A 7,289-nucleotide genomic window follows, 5' to 3' on the forward strand; every position below is an offset into this window, starting at 1 on the left:
GTATGTAGGCATTGTAATAAGGTTGCTCATCCATTTGCAAAAAAAAAAAAAAAAAAAAAGAAAGAAATTCTTTCCCCACCCTTGTCAGTTTGGATGGAAGATGTACTATTAAAAATTATTTGTGTTACAGGCTGATTTGAACAACCTCTCTTAACAATATATATGCACTGAACTTCTTCTATAAAAAAATAATTAAAAAAGTTAAAGATTACCAACTGGAAATTTTCATAATTTGGGATGTAGAGTACAAGTATTCCTTAGTTTAAAGTGGTATTTTAGTAATTAACCCTTTTGATTCGTTAGTCATCAAATTTGTATTATTATTGTTGAATCTTTAGTAAGGAATAGCTCGCACAAGTCAAGCATTAAGCTCCTCCTCTACCAAAAAAAAAAAAAGAAGCTTGTATAAAAAAAAAGCATTAAGCATGTGAATGAGCCTTTGCAACCTCCACGATTACATATGAGAATTCTAAAATGTGTGACATTAGAAAAGTGATGAAGACAAAATACAGGTCACAAATCATAAACAAAAATAGATACTAATTACACAAGGTTTTTATTTCTTAACGTATTTTTAATGTGATACAATTATTTTTTATTTTTTTATTAGTAAGTTCATCAAACAATATGGTTTACATCCGAAAAGCAAGCACTTCCTGATTGAGTTTCACTCTCTCTAGTTGTATGGGTTTCTTGGTTCCTCAACTGCCATACTGAAACTGTAGGTAAAGTATTCACTATTAGCTTCTTGTGAGAAAGAAATTCTTGGGACACCCATTTCATTGTTGGCCTATACATTGGTTTAGTGTGTAGGCATGCAAATGCAATTGAAGCAACAAGGAAAACATCTCGTGCAACTAGTCGATTTGGAGGTGGGAGACGCTGGTCTAATATTTCATTGAGCATCAGATTTTGAGTTGATGATGATGGTGATGATAATGATAATGTAGTCAAGAGTTCTCCTGGATGTCTTCTCATCAGTATTTCTAGTGCCATCACTCCAAAACTATAAATATCACATTTTTTGGTCACCTCCAGAGTATATGCCAATTCTACATATATATAAAAAACACACACAATAATATTAACAAAATGTGATGCCTTTCATTTTTCTTTAATTTTATTTATTTGACTTTTTATATTCTTTTTTATGCAAATGTTAGTTCAAGTGTGAAAGAAATTGTTTGCCACCACATGGTTCAGTTCATATAATAAACAACAAAGTGAGCTAAGTAGCATGATTATCTAGAAAGCCTTGCATGGTTGACTGTTTTAAATAATAAATGAAAGTGTAAGGTAGAATATGAAAAGAATAATTCACCTGAAGCAATATAACCATAAGTCCCAGTAATTAAAGTTTGATTGGAGGAATTAGGATCAAGAAGTTTAGCTGTGCCAAAATCAGAGATAGAAGCCTCCAACTCAAAGTTCAATAGTATATTGTTGCTGGTTATATCTCGATGAACAAATACTGAGACACATTCATGATGCATGTAAGAAAAGGCATGTGCTATAGTTTTGATGACGTTCATCCTCTTTATCCAATCCAATTCTTCCACTACTTCAACATTATTGCTTAGGACACAAAACAAGCTTCCCCTTTCCATATACTCAGAGACCAAAAACATATAGCGTTTATGCAAACAATAGCCATATAGTTTAACAATATATTGATGTCAAATTTCTGTTAACATTTTGACTTCGTTTTTGAAATGCTTGTCAAAACTCAGTTCTTCAGTCTCTAAGCAATGGAATTTCTTTAAGGCACCTACTTTACCACTAGGCAATTATGCTTTGTAAATTCTACCATAATTGCCTATTCCAATATAATATCTAATGTCAAAGTCCTCTGTTGCTTTGATGATGTCTTCATATGCAATTTTTCCATCATAATTCCATATTGAGAATATGTCCTCATTTTTTGTTTCCCTTGACTTGGATTCAATTTTCCTAACCCCGCATCAATAGATGAAAAAATACCCAAGAAGTGAAAGCACAAGAAAAAAACTCAATGGAACAAGAATTTTTATTTTGTAGTCAATTGATGTATTCCTGTTTGGGGAAGATGGAAGACAAGGAGGGAAACTTTTGATGTCACCACATAAGAGCAACCACATTAGCTCATTCATTTTACACATTCATTTTTACACTAAAAACCTACTTTTTCTATTTTACACATTTACTTTTACAAAATACCCACATCAGTTCATCTATTTTACACATTTTCTTCAATTTTTTTATTATTTCCCTCAAATTTTTTATTATTTCCCTCAACCATCCCCCCTTTAATACGCTCTCTCTCTCTCTCTCTCTCTCTCTCTCTCTCTCCCCATTATTTCTGAATAAACACACACTCTCTCTATACCCATCTCTCTACACTCTACCCATCTCTACCCATTTTCAAATCAACTCTCTCGATCAGCTGCCTCACCACTCTGGCCTTGCTCCTGGGCCGCGCCACGGGCGGCGCGGCCCGTCCATGCTGGTGCGGGAGACGGCCCAGGCTCCGATCCAGTCAAGACCGACGAGCACGAGCTCCGATCCAGTCAAGATCGACGAGCACGACTTCCGATCCAGTCAAGACCGATGAGCACGACCTTTGATCCAGTCAAGACCGACGAGCACGACCTTCGATCCAGTCAAGCAAGACCCACGAGCTCAGATCTCCCTAGCTCCAATCAGGCAAGACCCACGAGCTCCAATCTGTGTATCTGTGTTTTTTTTTTTTTTTTTTTTGAGCTAGTGTATCTCTATGTTGAGCAAGCATCGTTCTGTGTTTTTTGAGCAAGTGTATCTCTGTGAGCATCTGAGGAAAAAGAAGAAGATGAGGAGAGTAGTTATTGAGTTTGTTGAGCACGGAGAAGAGAGCGAAAAAAAGGAGAGAACGGGAAATTGATAAAATAATAAATGGAGGAGTTACAGTAGCCGTGTATATTTACACGGTTACTGTAGCTTATGGGTGGATTTGCACAATTTTACAAAGTTTTGCACCCACTGATGTGAGAGTTTTTTGGGCCAAAAATGTGTAAAATGAAGGAGTTTTTGGATTATAGATGAGTATCCACCAACTGATGTGGATGCTCTAAATCCTTGTTGCCAATAAGTGTGTTATAACTATAATTTTTGAAAACATCCGGAATTTGACCCTCCAAAGAATTGTATGACAAGTTAACATATGTTTTTTTGAGAAAAGGAGGAATTTTTCCTGTAAGGTTATTGTAGCTAAGGTCAATCCAATCAATTGAACAAGGGCTACCAATCTGAGAGGGAATGGTTTGAGTTAAGTAGTTATGGCTCAAAAACAAAGTGGACAAAGAATAACAATTAGCTATTTCAATGGGGATGGAACCACTAATTTGATTCCAATCAAGGATCAACTTGCTCAACTGATTCGAATAACATATAGTTGAAGGTATTTTACCTGTAATTCTATTATTACTGAGGTACATGTAATTTAAACTCGTCATATTGGCTATTTCTGGTCGAATGGAACTGTTGATTTGGTTTGAATGGAGATCCAATTCTATCAAATTGGTCAAATAACCTAGAAAGGAAGGTATCGAACCAATGAGCTTGTTATATTTGAGGGACAAGAGCTTCAAATTCTTCATGTTGCCTATTTCTAGTGGAATGGAACTATTGATTTGGTTTGAATTGAGACACAATTTTGTCAAACTGGTTAAACGACCCAGAGACGAAGGTATCGGTCCAGTGAGCTCGTTATGTTCCAGTTTCAACACTAACAACTTCTTTAGCATTCCTATTTCTGACACTATAGAACCATTGATTTCATTAGAAGACAAATTGAGATGAGAAAGATTAGTTAAAAGGCCAAGAGCTGAAGGGATTGGTCCAACAAATGTGTTATTACTCAGATCTAATTCAACGAGATAATTTAAATTTCCTAGTTCTTTGGGGATGGTACCAGTGATGAGATTACTAGGAATGTAAAACTCCACTAAGTGAGTAAGATTGGCAAGTGAAAGTGGCAAGTTTCCTGTAAGTTTATTCCAAGCCAAATCGAGATACATGAGTTCTGAAAGATTACCTATCTTTTGTGGGATGCTCCCTTGAAGTCCAGTATTATAAAGATAAAGCATGACTAAATTTGGGAAGGATGAGAAGTTGAATTTTCTGAACTTATCTCCCAGATAGAACCCAGTCATGTCCAACGTTGTAACGCTTCCGCCGTCATTGCATTCAATTCCACGCCACTCACAATGATGAATTGAGGTATTGTTGGAATAGCTACTCCACCACTCACTCTCCTGCAGAGCCTTTGCTTCAAAATCCTGCGCAATAACCATATTTGTAGCATGTATGAAGATACAAAGTGCCCATGCTACTACCAGAATGGAAATGAAGACAGAGGGAGCCATGTTAAAGTTTACTTGATTGATGAATACAAGGGAAAATAGTTGATTGTTATATTCATGACTCAAGACAACTTTATAAGTAAGATACGGATATCGACGAAGACTACAAAGTCTTCTTTTTTTCTTTTCTTTTTTGACTTTGAAAAAAATACCTACATATCTCTCACCAAAATTCATTTTAATCTTCTAACTTTGTCTTTGTACATTTCAATCCTTTAAGTTTCAAGTTTCAACTTTATCTTCATTAACTTTTGTTAAAATTTATTTAAAAAAATTACGGAAAATATTTTTCAATAATTAATTGGATTTTTATTTATTTAAAAATTTGAAGTAAATATTTAAAAATTTGAACCATTAATGGTAAAATTTAACAAAATTTGATGGAGAGACCTTAATTGAATAAACATGAAACTTAATTAAAGGACTAAAATGAATGAAAACGAAGTTAAAAGAGTGAAATGAATTCTTGATAAAACTGAAATATAGAGTGTGTGTTTTGCGTTTTAGCCCTATTTTTATTATGAATCTAGTTGGTGACAACATATGAATAGAATTGTCGACACTACATTTGATACCCCTTACGACTCAGGCTCCCGTTCCCCAATAATGTTGAAATTCTAAGACTTAAGGTTAGTTTAGGGCCCAATCAGAATCTAAATTGACTTGAGAAATTTTAAAATGGAAAATATAACTTTTTTTAGCAAATAAATTTAATTTTGGAAAATAAAGGCCAAGGAAATCTTCAGCGCTAACTCGCCCTTGCAATCTTTCTAAAGCAAGAAGCGTCTTAATATTCTAATATTAGTAAAGGCACCTCAGCCTAACCAAACGCAAGGGGCCTTTTCTTGCTTGTTAGCATCCACTTACCCCTATTTTCTTAGTTTTTTCTTTAAGGAACTCAAGTTTAGCCTTTTGACAACCTTACTAATAGAAAGGGGCTAGCATGCAATGGCTTTCTATGATATGGGCTTGCTTTTTCAAGCTTCGCTTGTTGCTTTTCATTTTGATAGGAGTAGCTGCTTGATACTCGTCAAATTCGTAGCTTATTGTCTACTAAACGAGCCTTTATTGCCCACTTGGCCCTTATTTTGCAAGCACTGACCTGTGTACATAGCTAGGGTTCCAGAAATCTATAGAAGACAAGTTTTTTGCATTAAAGTTGAGGTTTGGAATGAATCTCACATCGTCTGAGAGCCATTCCAAACCCCCATTTTTCAAATATATAAAGCCTTACATGGTATATTTCAAAAACATAGAAAATTCTAAAGGAAAACACAAGATTCACTAGAAATAGTGAATCAAAAAGGAAGTTTTTCACAAAACATCTTCAAGTAAATATATTCTGATTGAGGCCTTTTCTGGCCTTGATCTTTGAGTTTTAAGTTTACTAATCACTTTCTTGATTGATTATGAATAGATTTGACTGAGGGGAATAGTCATAATCAAGCCTAGGAGCTTTTGTTTTGAGGTATTGCGTTCTAAACTTCTTTCATTCATTTTTGTTTAATCTTATTTCCTTGCTTTGTTCATGTTTATATATGTTTCTTTAACTTAGTTTTAGTTAGTATTTATGTTTTAAAGCATGTAGGTTGTTAGTTTCTTTGTTTTAAGTTTCTGCTTTGTTTTCTACTTTCTGTTCTAGGCTAGGGTTCCTGAGCAAACCTGTGTACGCATGCTTCCTGCATGCGCAAGTAGGTTGAAGTATGCGTATGCATGCAACTAGCGTGCATATGCAGGCCTATGTATGTGCACACCTACTTAAGCCCAGAAACCCTAATCTGGGCTTTCTGCTTCCTTTTCTTTGTTTCTTTCATATAATATGCCGTTGTTTATTACCTTTTCATGCTTTTGAAGTCTCTGTTTCTCTATTTATTTATTTGTTTATCCTTAATATGATCAAATTAGCGTTTCCTTTTATGCTTTCTTTGCTTTACAATGAACATGCATATGATATGCTCGGGCATTGATGTAGAAGTGCTGTGATGCAATAAGGTAAGTGAGATAAAGCATGCATTTATATGTACATGCATTTGATTGGGATATGATTTTGCTTTGGATGATGAACATAGATGATGTTTGCTTGTTTGTCTTTCCTTTAATAATGAGATGCAATAATATGTTTGTTTGATTCTTCCATGATTTGTTTGCTTCCTCGGATGAGATAATGTGATATAAGATAGGAGCATGCTAGGATATGATATAATATACCATGATAAATATATGCTAGGGTTTGGGATGAAATGCCAAACCCTAGATATAGGCTAGTGTGTGAGTGAGTATAGAATACAATGTTGAATATGTCTTTAATAGGATTAAAACGTAAGACACAATGACTAGAGACCGACCCACGGATCGGACGGTTTTGGGTGCCTAACAACTTCCCAATATCGTACCTAAACTCCAAACCCGTACTCTGGTAGTAAGATCAGTCCTTCCACACAAGGGCGCTATATATATGATTCATAGGCCATAAAACTAAGTGACGACTCCAAATCTTTTCTCCGCCCCGGTTTACTCGGCCGAGGCGTCTCCCCTCTTTCCTTTTTAGGAGGAAAAAGCTGTTGCGCCCACAAGAACCTTAAATGAAATTATATATAAGTCTAATTTACAAAAATAATCTCATTTAGAAAATTATACTTACACATTTGTGTGGGTCTAGGCCTTCTAGCTTTTCATTTATTGTGTATAAATTGAATATTTTATTAATAAAAAAACTAAAACACTATCCTTCATAGTATAAGAGTATTTGAAAAAACACTACACATCCTTGGTGTAGTGGTTATTTCATAAGTATAAATGCTTGTAGGATGCTGGAGGGTGAGGGCTGGAGTTCAAGTCTCCAAGAGATAGCTTCACACACATATACACTTAAATTAGGTTAGAGTAGAAATTCTATCTTGTAAAAAAAAAAGT

General features: G+C 34.9%; 1 pseudogene; it reads right to left on the reverse strand.

The window, feature by feature from the left end:
* Nucleotides 1-618: 618 nt before the first annotated feature.
* On the reverse strand, nt 619-4,379 carry LOC142616202 (uncharacterized; annotated as a pseudogene).
* Between the last annotated feature and the right edge of the window lie 2,910 nt (nt 4,380-7,289).

Source organism: Castanea sativa, chromosome 11 (assembly GCF_040712315.1).
Source record: "Castanea sativa cultivar Marrone di Chiusa Pesio chromosome 11, ASM4071231v1".
In the NCBI taxonomy this organism is placed as follows: Eukaryota; Viridiplantae; Streptophyta; class Magnoliopsida; order Fagales; family Fagaceae; genus Castanea; species Castanea sativa.